We start from the raw sequence: 14123 nt of genomic DNA on the forward strand, positions 1-14123 counted from the left end.
TTGCACCCTACCTAACAGACTCACGCCCACAGCTAACCGAATTGCGGAATTGTCTTCAACTATACATTTACGGTGGGGGCGCATTATTTACAATGACTACTTTATTTACAAAACGCAACCCAGGACCTGTGATCGTTCTTTTGGGGGGGGGAGACAGTCTGCCCTGCATCGATGCACCATGAAAGCACCCAAAAATGCACCAAAGCACCCTCAAGCACCAATCGGTGCACAGTCACCACAGTTCAATAAAAAAGAAAACCAACAAACCCTGCTGGTGGTCTTCCTCTTCGGCTCCCTCTGCTGGCTATTGTTCTCTTCCTGAGGTTGTCATCTTCTTTGCTGGCGGCCTATTTGTATTAAAAAATGCACCCAACGTGTCCATTTTTATTTATTTATGGCCCACAGGGCCGACTACGTGTGGTTCACCTGTGGGGCATCGGTGCCCTGTGACCAAGGTCCGCCAGCAAGATCTCGGGCCTTCATGGCTGGTTCCAGCAGAGGGGCCATGCCCCAACCCATGGGGTCCATAAGTGGTGCTCAGCCACAGACATGTGGTCCATAATGTGGTGCATCGATGCAGACAGCTGGTTCTGGGAGTTCCGGGCGCACAATGGCGGACTCCCGCACGCTCCCCTCGGCGCCTAGTGGCGCACAGGTCCTCATGTGGGAGACAAAGGGGGGAAAAGACAGATGAGCGAGGGGTAAGGTCACAAGGGTACACTTCAATACAGGCAATGCAAGGCGAGGTGCGTATGGAGACGGAGCGGAGAAAAGCTGGTCCCTACCGTACGTCACCCCCCCTGTCACCTACTCTACCCTTGCCCTTACCCCATATTTACAAAATCTACACCTTTACAAATTCGTCACTACTGTCACGTCTTCCCCATATTTCCCCTACACCAAATTCGTTCCCACAATCCCTCTAACCAAAATTTGCCATCACCCAATTCATCATCAATCCTCATAAGGGGGAAGAGATGGAACATCAGCACAATGTCACACCCACATCATGATGCATCTCACAATCCAAACATTTGCATCAAAATAATAAAAACATGGCATGGTGTGGAGTTACGTCACCTCAGGTGAGTGGATGTAGATGGTGTGAGGAGATTCTTAATCCTAACTATCCTCTAAATGACTTTAACACACTTTACACTACCCGGGGTCTTTCCCTGCCATTCCATTGGCCAACTTACACTATGGGTTCTAAAAACCAATTCCCATTGACCAAACTGTGGTGCTTCTCAATTTGGGGTCTCACTCCCCCGATGCAACTCCCTGTGCCCTTGCACAATTTCTGGGCTGAGACGTGTAGCTCTCCCAGCAGGTCTACCCACCTGCACACCTCCACCACTGTAGTTGCCACCCGAGCTTACCTAGCTCCTCACCCTAACCTACCTAACTGGGGAAGGCCCCTCCTGGCTCTGTCACCCCTTGGTACCCTCTGGCACTGGGCTACCCGGGTCCGTCCTCCGGATCCTCGGGCCCCATCCACAACAACTCTACCAGCTCCCAGAGCCCACCTGCGGCTTCACCTGGCCGACATCCTCACAGTGGTGGAGTGCCCAAACCAACTACACACACTAACAGGCTACACGCCCAGCCATTTCCATGTCACTAATGCACCCATCCAAATACCATTCTTCCACCACGCACCACAGATGCCAATATCCAACCACAATTTACCTGTACCCGCTACCTAACTCTTACACTACCCTCCCCGGGTATTCGTGATGGGGTCCATCCTTCCCCCATTCACACCTCCGCACCATCCACTCCACTCCACAGTTTCCCCCATACTCACTCCACGACCATCCATTCCCATACTCCATATACTCCAGACCATTTATTCCATACACCTGTTCTCCATTCACCTGTTGTTGCACACCTGTGCAATCACCTGGTGCCACCTGCACCCTCCTTCCTTCCTGGACCATTTGGTCAGCACAACTCACATCACTATCACTCACTCAAACACTGCTCCATCCACCTGTTCAGTTGCACACCTGTGCAATCACAATACTACTCACAATCACAATCAGTTACTCATACCCTGCTCAATACACTTTCGATCCTCACACACACGGCATCATCTCATCTAACTACTCCCCTCTGGAACTTGCGCTTCCCAGTCGTCCCTTTAAACTATTGCGCTCCCTCGTCATTATAATCCATACTAATCTATCTGCGTCCCCACTACAGGTATCATTGTCACTACCTAATCTTACCGTTACCTAAGGTCATCTTCTAGGTCCCTACACACTATATCCTAACCCTCCCGGGCTAGTTTTCACTGCCAAACCCCATAAGACTATTGCTCCTTTGCCCCCGCTATGAGAGATGGCATAGTTGCCATCCCACCACATCGGGCATCTTTCACTATAAATTTTGCACACCAAATTTCAACCAATCAAAAATTTGCCAATCACTACCAATCATCACTCTGCCAATCCTTTGCCAATCATCAAATTTTGCTTTTTTTTTCTAATTTCGGGTCCAAAACACTATTCTCATCATCACAGTCTACTCACTAGTGCCTCTCCGCGCGCCAATTCATCTCTAAAGCTCGGCTTCGTAAAGCCGAGCAATGAATGCAGGTTGCTTGGTGCCGGCGGCTGGATGCGTCCGGCATTCGGTGCAAGGACGGGGGCTTACCCGGGCCGAGATCCCACGCACCATCTCGGCACAGAGCCGTCCAATGGCCCGATTTCGACCTGCCGGAACCCCTCAACCACAAAGGGTTGTCGTGACGACCCTTCCTACAGGGCCGCCCGCTCCGCTTAGTGGAGCACGGACGCGGCCGTTCAAAGCGCGGCCCGGCGTGGATCTCGCACAGCGGTTCTTTCGAAACCGCCATGGATCCCCGCGGCACGCAAAGCTGTCCGGTTCGGCTAAACGTCGTTCTAATCGCTAAACCGGTTAGCGTAGATGCTCCATTTTATTTTATTTATTTTTTTTTTTTTTTTTGTATACTGAATCGAGGCTCGTGAAAGAGCTAACATTTACTTCACAAACAAATCAACCAAACAAACAAAACACACAAAAAGAGGGAGCGGAAAACAAGATGGGGAGTGAAGGGGAAGCACACAAACACAACATTTGAGAGCAGGGAGATGTGTGGAAGGGAGAGGGCTTGGGGGGAGGAGGCGTGGGGGGGGTGGAGGGAGAAGTATAAAACACAAGGACACCAAGGACTTCCAGGACAGAAGTTGGTATTTCAAAAAAGTGGAATTGGGGTGAAATTAGCGGGGGTAGAAAAGATCAAGCTTTTGGATGGGGGAAGATAAGAGATGGTGGTGAACAGCAGTTTTAAAGACCTGGAGGGTGGAGTGGGATTGAAGAGAGTGAGGGAGTTTGTTCCAGAGGCGGGAGAAGAGAGGAATGAAGGAGTGAAGGTGAGCAGAGAGTCTTGATTTTGGCAGTTTGACCATAAGAGGGTTGCAGGCAGATCGTGTGCTACCTGTAGGAATATTTGCGGGACAGAGCCCAGAGAGAGCTGGGGGGGCAAGGCCAGAGAGGAGTCGGTAGAATGCATGCTTACATTCGCATGCTTACACCCCGCAGCCCGTTCCTTGCTCATACATCCAGCCGTCTCCATGCTGTTTGTCATTGCACCTTCCCTGACACACCCAGGTACACTCAATCCGCTTACAGACTTGGTCACACACCTGACCACCGCACACCTTTGCACACACTCGTCGTTCGCACACCTCACCAACACACCTCTTCGCGCCCCCTCCTCGGTCACCTCCTCTGTGACAACCACAGGTGTGCTCTCACTTGCACACCCAACCACGTGCCTCACTACCAACTCCAGTGTGCATTCCCATACGCGCTCTACCATTCCAGGTGTGCATCCTTCCATTCCAGGTGTACATCCTCTCTCACCTGCCACAACCAACTCACGCTCCATGTCACTCTCACTACTTTCACCACCACACTCGGTCGCGCACTCACCCTTACTCTCGACAGCGCACTCTTTCCTCATGCACCCGTCCGTTAGACACCTTTCTCGCGCATCCTCTTGCGCACTCTCTCCCGTTACACACTCCGTAACACTTACCACAGGCGTGCACTCTTTCGTTACATCCTCTGTAACACTCACCACAGGTGTGCACTCTTTCGTTACATCCTCTGTAACATTCACCACAGGCGTGCACTCTTTCGTTACATCCTCTGTAACACTCACCACCGGTGTGCACTCTTTCGTTACATCCTCTGTAACACTCACCACAGGCGTGCACTCTTTCGTTACATCCTCTGTAACACTCCCCACTACGCGCTTCCATGTGCCCCCTCGCACACGCGCTACGACCAACTCACTCTTGACAGCACACTCACTCCTCGGCGCGCACTTTTTCCTCACACACCCCAGAGTCGGACATTCTCGCAGACCTCCTCCTTCGCACTCCGTACCTGTCGCACACTTCACCAACGGCCTCTCACGAACACCCGGATCCAAATCAACCCCCAAGCCGACTGAAGCTTCCCTCACATCATATACATTTCCGAATATATCGCCACTCACCTTGGCATCTCGTCTCCGCACCTCCTTCGCCACCTGCAAACTCTTTATTTGGTTAACGAGCACACCATCACGATTTGAGCACCGACCTTGTACATATTCCATCACCTCCTCCTTTATCTCCCTCTTAGCTTCCCTCCGTCTCTTCTTAATTTCACTCACCCCCTCTTCCACTTCCTCTAACTTTTGCTTCACCTCTTTTATTTCCCGGTGCGCTTCCTCAATTTCGTCCTCTAACGCTACCTTGACCGTTTATATGTGCGTCCTCACCTCCCGGTCCTTTGTCTCCATTACTTCTGTCACCTCGTCCAACCTCGTTGTCAGTCCCTCACGTACCATCTGACATTCCCTCTTCGTCGCTATCAAGTCGTCTTTTAGTTCTTTTTGTGTCGCCTTTAACCCTCCTAGTACTGCAGTGTTCCTTTATACCTGCTCCACTAACTCCGTCTGTCCCACCGTCAGCTGTTCCACCTCCTGCGTCAGGTCCTCTATGCCCCCCTGTAACCTAGCCGTATTATTCCTCACCTCTTTCTCCATACGCTTCTCACCTCGCTTTACCTCCTCGCGTACCCCCGAGACCTCCTCGCTTACACCTCGTCGTATTTCCTCCCCCATCTCCCCCATCTCCCCCATCTCCCCCATCTCCCCCATCTCCCCCATCTCCCCCATCTCCCCCATCTCCCCCATCTCCCCCATCTCCCCCATCTCCCCCATCTCCCCCATCTCCCCCATCTCTTTTGTAGATTCCGCCCTCATCTGTCCCAATTCATCCCTCTGAGCATCCAATTTACCTCCAACCCGATTTTCACCTCCTCTATCTGGTTCCCCATCCGTTTGATTTCCCGGGCGGATTGCTCCCCTACTTCCCGCAATTTGTCGTCCATTGTATTTTCCAACCCCATTAACCCCTTCTTCACCTCTTTTATCCCGTTGTCTAACCCTTCAAATTTATTGTCCAACCCCTTTAAATTGTTGTCTAACCCCTCAAATTTAGCTTCTAGCCGCTCCCCCATTCTGTTTTCCAATCCTCCGAGTTGGTTTCCCAATTGCTCACTATTCTTGGCCATAAGGGCCTCCATTTGCATCATAAAAAGGTTCAAATCCACCGGTGCTGCTACGGTCACGGGCGCCGCTAAATTTGGTGCCGCTGTAACCACGTGCGCGAGGACGCCATTTTGTGCACCTGACACCTCCTCAACCACCTCACCATTGCTCTCCTCCTTTTCCTCCCTCTCGTCCTGGGTTACCCCTAACCCCTCTTCTAGCTCACCCACCTGCATCCGATCGCCTTGACTAGCCATGGCGCGATTTCAAATTTCGGATTTTAAAAACTAAATCTTGGCCGCTCCAAATTTTGACCAAATTTTTTCTAGATGCCTTAAAAATTTGGTTCGGGCCTCGTATCCCACTCCTGACACCAATTGTTACGGCACCGCGGCGAGGATGTTGTTTGCCGAGCGGATGGCCGCCGCACCCGAACAGTTACCCCGACTAACCCGATTCCTGAACGTTGGCCGAATCGTGCCACAGATATTCAATGAGGGAAAAGACAAAGGCGACACGGATGTGAAGAAGAGGAAGACAGAAGTAGGGAATACGAATATAATTTATTTCTATTTACAACCAAAAGTAACCAAGGAGAAGGAAGGATAATAAAATAATTTACAGAAGAAATCAGAGACACAGTGAAAATCGCTAGCTTACCTAAACAGGCTTAATTAACCCAGGGACAAGACATACAGAACAAACTCACGTACACGAATGGGGAAATTGCAGGCAGGAATGACAGGAGGTGGGTGGCTGGAGGGGGGAGGAAGGCACAGAGCTGGCTGGAGCTTGATCCCGCACGGGACGTCGGGCTGGACCTCGGCGGCCGCCGATGCCACCGATCCTGTCGTGTGCGCGGGGTAACGGGTCGGAGCTGCTTGGTGGAGCCAACGCCGCTGGTGGGGGGGTGTGGTGTGACGGGTTCTCTCTCCCTCTCTCACAAACTCCAGGACTCTTTCTTAGTCCAACCCAGTCCAACAACTTCCTCTCTTGCTTGGTCCAACTCTTAGTCCCACTCAGTCCAACTCTTAGTCCAACAACAACTTCCAGGCTTTCGCGCACGCTCTATATAGCGCCTCAGGCGATCAAGCCACTGGTGTCCAGGACACGCCCATCGGTGAGCTCGCCTCGGCCCTGATTGGTCGGCACGGCCCTCTGGCTCCGCCCTTGATGACGATGGGCGGGCACGCCCAGGAGTCGGCATCTCCTCCCCCTTCTTCTCCAAGCCGACCTCGTGGCGAATGGAGTCGCGGAGGGAACAGTTGGCAATTGTTGGAAGGGGAATGTGAATGAAAGGGGATCTACTCTTATTTCACTTGGTGCAATGGAGTATTTAAATTAATGGGAGACACAGCCTTACACTAATACACATAATAAGGATATAACTATTGAACAGGGATATATGGTGTCCTTCGTGTATGCTTTATGGAATTAACTACGGGAACGCCCTTTGACCTTTATACACAGACTGGAGGCAGGAGGGTCCAGAATACAGCAATAAAAAACACAATCCTCATATCCACAACAATATATATATATATATATATATATATATATATATATATATATATATATATATATTTATATTTATATATATATATATATATATATATATATATATATTTATATATATATATATATATATATATATATATATATATATATATTTATTTATTTATATATATATATATATAAGCATGTTAACATTCAAATAAACATGTAAATAAAATAAATACAGTATAAAATAAACAAAAACACAAGTACGTAATTTGCCATAAATAGAAAACACAAGACTTACCTCGGAATGATGATGATGGCTGTTGGATCATCGTTGGCATGACAAAGCCGCCTGCTACATTGACACATAAAAGAAGGATAAGACGATCATTTGCCATCTTAAACCCCGAAGCAGTTTTTTCCTCCTTGTACAGGAAGGGTACAAGATGGCATTCTCTTCCAGAAAAATCCCGTCTCTTCGGCCTTAAAAACGTGCTGTGGCATACATCCCTTTGCCTTGCTTAGTTCGGTGAGCTGCCATGGGTAGTTTTGAGCAGCGTCAAGGTTGAATGGTTGAAGCTGAGCTTTCAGCCCCGGGTGCCTCGTGGAATCATTAGTAAATCTGCAATTGTTTCTCCCGTATCCACTCCAAAGGTCCACTCAAAGGGGTAAAACCACAACGGTTTCTCCCCTATCACCGATCCAAACATCAAGCGCTTTTTCCATCCTTTCAATATGAGGATCACAGGACTGGAATGAGACTTTTGCGCTTTGCTAGCAGGAACACATGCAGATATTTGACTCGCATTTACCGCACAGTCAATTCATTGATCTCGTAATGGTGGCCCACAGATGCCGCACTTTCACCTTTTGCAAACATATCTAACAACTCGATTCTTTCACACAATGTCATAACCTTTTGGCACAATTAATTTTGTCCATCGTTTTACGTTTGGGCACCATTATTAACTGTTGTGTGGCTACTAGATCTTATAGATCTAGTTTTACAGGATTTCCATATGTCATTTCCTGTTCGATGATGATTCATTATTAAGTGCTTTATTAGCGCATTAAATGTGTTTCCCAATCGTGCTGTTCATCTTTTAAGCTCAGATTCATTCCGGTATGCTGGTCTGATTACTACAATGAATGGTGGGCGAGAAACAACAAAAGGCTCGTGCTCGTAATGGGAGGTAATCATACACACGGACGCAAACAATCTCATCTCAGCTCAACCACTGCGATTGGTCAAAATGAAATACCGCAATAATGGAATCTGGACACAATAGGCTGCCTGCCATTGGTCGAACCCCGTGATATTTGAGTGTTTTCTCTATTCGTGACGATGCAGGGGACGGACTATTTGTGACACGGTGGGGGACGGACTATTCATGACGAGGCGAGGAATGGACTATTTGTGACGAGGCGGGGGGTACGGACTATTCCTGACGAGGCGGGGAACAAGACTGGTGCCCTAACATCACTTTTGTACGTCTTGTGTTCTGTGGAATCTGTCGTGAAAGTCAAATCCACAACATTGTCCCAATAATAGGTTTAATGAAAATTCGATCTCTGGCAACATACTGTAAAAATACGATCATGCAATATATCAGGATTATATAATCAAGGAGAAGTCCAGCAATTATCAATCAGTACAAGCAAGCCGGGATCATCTAAATATACGCACCATTCGAGTCTACGCTGTCACAGATTAAATGTCACAGGAGTGATCCGGAGCGATGACTGGACCGAGTTCTTATAGACGCCTCTCAGTGGTTGGAGAGAGCATAACACCTGGGTTCAACTTGGATACAATTTCATTACATTCTCCCCGCCGTTAAAACTACACTTCCGCTAAGGCAGGAATCAAGCACGCAGCAGCATATTAGTAGGGGCAGCGATTGTCCGTCCATGTCAGTCGGTCCATCCGTAGCGATCGGGGCGACGAATTTCCCTTCCGGCATGGGTCCGGAAACTACCGGGTGCTACATCCCCAAGACCGGAGTCCCCTGCGTCTGAGTAGCCGCCCAAGTCAGGTGACGAAGGTGGCACCACAGAGCCTACAGGTGGGGGTGCATTTAGCGGTGAGATGGCCGGCAGATACTCCACAGGCGGAGCAACGGAAGTGTCCATAGACTCGTAAATTGGTTCGTCGATGTCCCCGTAAGGGGCCAGGTGGCATACGGAGACAGTTGACTCGCGTCAATCAGACATAAACACACGAGCATGCTCGGGATTAGCTTGGAGTATTTGCACCTTATCCACTAGTGGTTCATACTTACTCATGCGAACCGCACGTTTGAGGTAATCCGGTCCCGGCTCTGCAAGCCAACTAGGTAAAGATCGGGTACTACCTGAACTCCTCGGGTGATGAAACATCAGTTCGTGGGGGGTTTGATTGGTAGCCGTACACAGTAAAGTCCTGATCTAGTTCAGTGCCACAGGTAGCGACCAAGCCCATTTGTCTAGGCCTCGGCCAAGGGACTTAAGGCTCAGCGTAACGGCTCTCCATATAATACCATTGAAGCGTTCGACCTGTCCATTCGCCTGCGGTCTATACGGAGTGGTATAGCTAGAAGCGACATTATGTTGGAGTAAGAAGTTCCTCACCTCCTGGGACAGGAACACTGCACCTTGCTCGGTATGCACGTAGGCCGGATTCCCAAACATAGAAAACAAGTTCTGCAGGCACCGGATAACCGTGGCGGCTGTCATATCTACGCACGGGAAAGCAAAAGGGAATCCCGAGAACTCCTCAACGATTGTGAGCAGGTAACGAGAGTTACTCGATGCCGGTGACGCCGGCAGTGGCCCTTTGAAATCCATCGCCAGTCTCCCCCACGGCCTAGTCGCTCGGACCAGCGTTCCCATAGGAGGGTTGTAAAAACGCGGTTTGAGTTCAGTACATACAGAAGAAGTGCGACAGATCTGATGAATATCTTCAACCGAGTAGGGCAAGTTACGACTACGCACAAAATGAGCGAAACGCGTCACCCCGGGATGGCACAAGGTGTCGTGCAAAGTGCGCAGATCCTCAATAGATATGAGACTCGCACACGTCACCGGCCGCGATAAGGTGTCGGAAACCAGGTTATCCCTCCCAGGGCGATATTTGATTGTGTAGTAGAAATCGGCGAGTTTGATCCGCCAGCGAGTGATTTTCTCATTCTTAATGCGTTGAGCATGCTGGGTGTCGTACATAAACGCAACGCTCTGTTGGTCCGTGATAATTTGGAAGCATCGCCCGAGCAAATGGGGACGCCAACGCCGAATCGCCTCGACGATGGCATATGCCTCCTTTTTGACAGACGAATGTCTCCGCTCAGCGGAGGAGAGAGTTCGCGAAAAGAAGGCCACAGGGCGCCCCCCTTGGGAGAGAGTTGCAGCTATCGCATGATCCGATGTATCACTTTCCAAAACAAAAGATTTATTTTCGTCAATCGTCGCCACAGCGGCGCCAGCGATGTCGGACTTAAGGCCATGGAAAGCGGCCTTGGCGGCAAGGCTCATGGGGAACGTTTCGCAGTCCACAAGTGGGCGGAGTTTCGCGGAGAAATTTTGTACCCACTTAGAATAATGAGCGAATAGCCCGAGAGCACGCTTCAACGAAGCACGATTGCAGGGCGGGGCCATGTCGAGCAAGGGTCGCAGACGCTCCTTATCCGGAGCAACAGAGCCGTGGGTCACGGTGTACCCCAGAAGATCTATTGTGTGGGCAGAGTAACGACATTTAGCCTCATTCATAGTTAAGCGATACCTCTGCGCGACCTCGAGGAAGCGCTTCAGATTAGCATCATGATGGTCCTGGTCATACCCGCAAACCGTGAGATTATCCAGATATACAAAGACATCGGTCAAGTTCTCCTTAGCGATGAGGTCGTCCATAGCCCTCTGAAAACAAGTGACCCCGTTCGTGACCCCGAAGGGTAGCCGGGTGAACTGGTATAACCTCTGACCTGATTCAAACGCTGTATAGATGCGATCGGCCTTGGAGATGGGGATTTGATGATACGCACTACGCAGATCGAGAGTGCTGTCGACCGAATACTGTGCCACCTGTCGGACCAGGGAGTCCATTCCCGGGAGTGGGTAGGCGTCCAGCTGTGTAAACCGATTAATCGTCTGCGAATAGTCGATTACCATGCGTTTGCGATGCACTTCGCTCCGTACCACCAGAACTTGGGCCCGCCATGGCGACCGACTAGGTTCGATGATACCTTCCTTTAGTAGCTGGGCCGTTTCTTCCGCAATGAATTGCGCGTCTGCCCGTGAATAGCGTCGCGATTTAACCGCTACAGGTGTACAGTCCGTGGTCATATTGGGGAACAGCGACAGCGGCTCAATTTCCATCCCTGCAAGAGCACACACAGCAAGCGTATCGGTACCACCAAATTCCATTTCCAAACGCCCATGTCGCTTGAGAAAATCATGTCCTAGCAAAACTTCTGCACATAATGCTGGTAAGACCATTAGATGCACATCCGGAAACATTCGGCCCTTAATCACAAGCTTCAGTCGACATTCCCCTTTTGTGCTAAGCCATAGCCCCTGAGAGGCCATAAAGATTCGGCGTCTTGTCCCAAGAATCGGCCATCCATGTTTCTGCACAAGTCGAAAATCAACATAACTATCCGTGGATCCCGTATCGATCAAAGCATTAGCAAAAATTCCCTCGATCATGAGTGGGATGATAACACGAGCCAGGCCAGGTGGACCTGTAGTTATCGAGTCGTCAAGGCGAGGCGCTCGTGCCTCGCATGTGGATCCAACGCCAGCTAAAGTCTTTTGTGCCGTTGAAGTCGTTTGTAGACCAGTCGTGCCGCCTCCAGAGGGCGCACGTGCCACGCATGATGTTCCCAGCTTTCGTGCCGTTGCAGTAGCTTGTAGATCATACGTGCAGCCTCCGGAGGGCGCTCGTGCCACGCGCGAAGTTTCAAAGCCAACATTAGCCGGTCGGGTGGCCGATCCCGGAAGTTGGCAGGGTGTCGGAAGAATGCCGGCCAAGGACGGTCGCTCCGCGTACTGTCGTGTTTGCACCACTTGTTTAGTCGGCGCGGCGAGTCTCACCAAGGTCGAGCTCTCAGCTCGGGGCCCACGGAGAGGGGCGATCCCCATCAAAGTTGTACGAGGCACTCCGCGCGCCGCTCGGACCGCTGGCTCGGAGATAAGCACATTCATCGTCGAGCGGGTTCGTTTGCTCCGCGACGCTCGGCAAACTTTTGCAAAATGACCCGGCTTTGAGCACAAATGACACGTCACATTTTTAGCAGGGCAAACAGACCTGGGATGATTTTGATTCCCGCAGAAATAGCACGTAGCGTTACTTCCGGACTTGGGTCCCGCTGCAGTGGCTGCCGTCAAGCCCGGATCGGGATCCTCGGGAGTGGCCGGGGTCTCCGATTCTGGCGGTGGTGCCGAGGCTGCTTCCACGACCTCGGCGGTAGCTCTCTCCGGTCGAGTCTGTTGAGATGTCCCCGCAGTGACGTATGGATGTTCATACGCGTCAGATTGTTCCCGTGCTTCGGTATACACGTGAGATAGCCGGAGTGCTTCGGCTAGTGTCAAATTGGCTTCTTCAAGCAGTCTCTGACGACTGAGGACCTAAGTCCTGCGACGAAAGAATCGCGAACAAGGTCATCACAGACTTGTTCATGAGTACGTACCTCAGGGGTACTCTCCTTCAGAAGGCGTCGGAGGTCTTGAGCAAATTGATCTACAGTCTCCGTGGGCTGTTGTCGTCGTGTTGCGAGCAAATGTCAGGCATAGACCACGCTTCGTTTTTTTATGTAAATATGCTTCAGCTCAGCCACAGCTGCATCGAACGTCTCACATTGTTCGATTGCCATGTACACAGTATGGTGTACCTTTGTTTGCAGCACTTCGAGTTTTGTTTCATTGGTGATGGCTTCCTGAGCCTTGAATTGGTTGTCCAAGATTTTCAGCCAATGTGTCAGTTCTGCAGCCGCGTCCGCCGCCTGAGTGTCGGCTGCAAAGATCGGCATTTGGATCATCTTATGTGTCGTCATGTCGCTCTCGTTCGTGTCCGTTCTCATTCAAGATGAGAGACGAATTTTCATTTATTGTAGTGAAAGTCAAATCCACAACATTGTCCCAATAATAGGTTTAATGAAAATTCGATCTCTGGCAACATCCCGTAAAAATACGATCATGCAATATATCAGGATTATATAATCAAGGAGAAGTCCAGCAATTATCAATCAGTACAAGCAAGCCGGGATCATCTAAATATACGCACCATTCGAGTCTACGCTGTCGCAGATTAAATGTCACAGGAGTGATCCGGAGCGATGACTGGACCGAGTTCTTATAGACGCCTCTCAGTGGTTGGAGAGAGCATAACACCTGGGTTCAACTTAGATACAATTTCATTGCAGAATCTAAATCTCTTAAAATGATTGGCATATCCTGTGATGATACCGATGCACTGTGTCTTCTTCTCTCACATGGCAGGCAGGTCAGGAGTCTGTTATCTAACCTCTTTTTTCTGGTATTGTTCTCCTCGCTCTCTCTCCTCCTCTCTTCCTCTCTTCCTCTCTTCCTCTCTTCCCTCTCTTCCCTCTCTTCCCTCTCTTCCTCTCTGTCTTTTCCCCTCTCCCTCTCTCTCTCCCACCCTCTCAGTCCTCTGACCTTCCCTATCTTCTCATGGATGCATGTATTCTTCCAGTAACACTCTCCTGATTAAACTTCTAAAATCCAGGTGGACTGCATAGCTCTATTATTTTATTCTTCACTTCACCTATCTATGGAACCATCTTCCAGAGGTTATTCTATCTCGCTCTTCTCACCATAGTTTCAAGCAAGCAGTGTACTTACTGCCTTCTCTTCTCATTTTATTTCTAACCTCAATTCTGACCCATGATCTTTATTACCCCCATTCACCTTTTCTTACCCAAACATCTTGCTTGCTAGTTTCAGTGTTTCCTTCCCTCCTCCCTCTTCTCTTTCTTTTCCTGTTCATTCACTTCCTTTATGTGTCAGTTCTACCTTGCTCTTCCATGAGCCTCGATCCTGCAAATAAAAGGGGAGGAAA

At 49.9% G+C, this 14123-nt stretch overlaps 1 protein-coding gene across 3 annotated transcripts in view; it reads left to right on the top strand.

The window, feature by feature from the left end:
• Positions 1–14123, top strand: part of MYO5A (myosin VA) — an 808830-nt gene that overhangs the window by 759254 nt on the left and 35453 nt on the right. The gene's annotated exons all lie outside the window — the stretch shown is intronic.

Source organism: Myxine glutinosa, chromosome 2 (assembly GCF_964187855.1).
Source record: "Myxine glutinosa chromosome 2, kmMyxGlut1.1, whole genome shotgun sequence".
NCBI lineage: Eukaryota > Metazoa > Chordata > Myxini > Myxiniformes > Myxinidae > Myxine > Myxine glutinosa.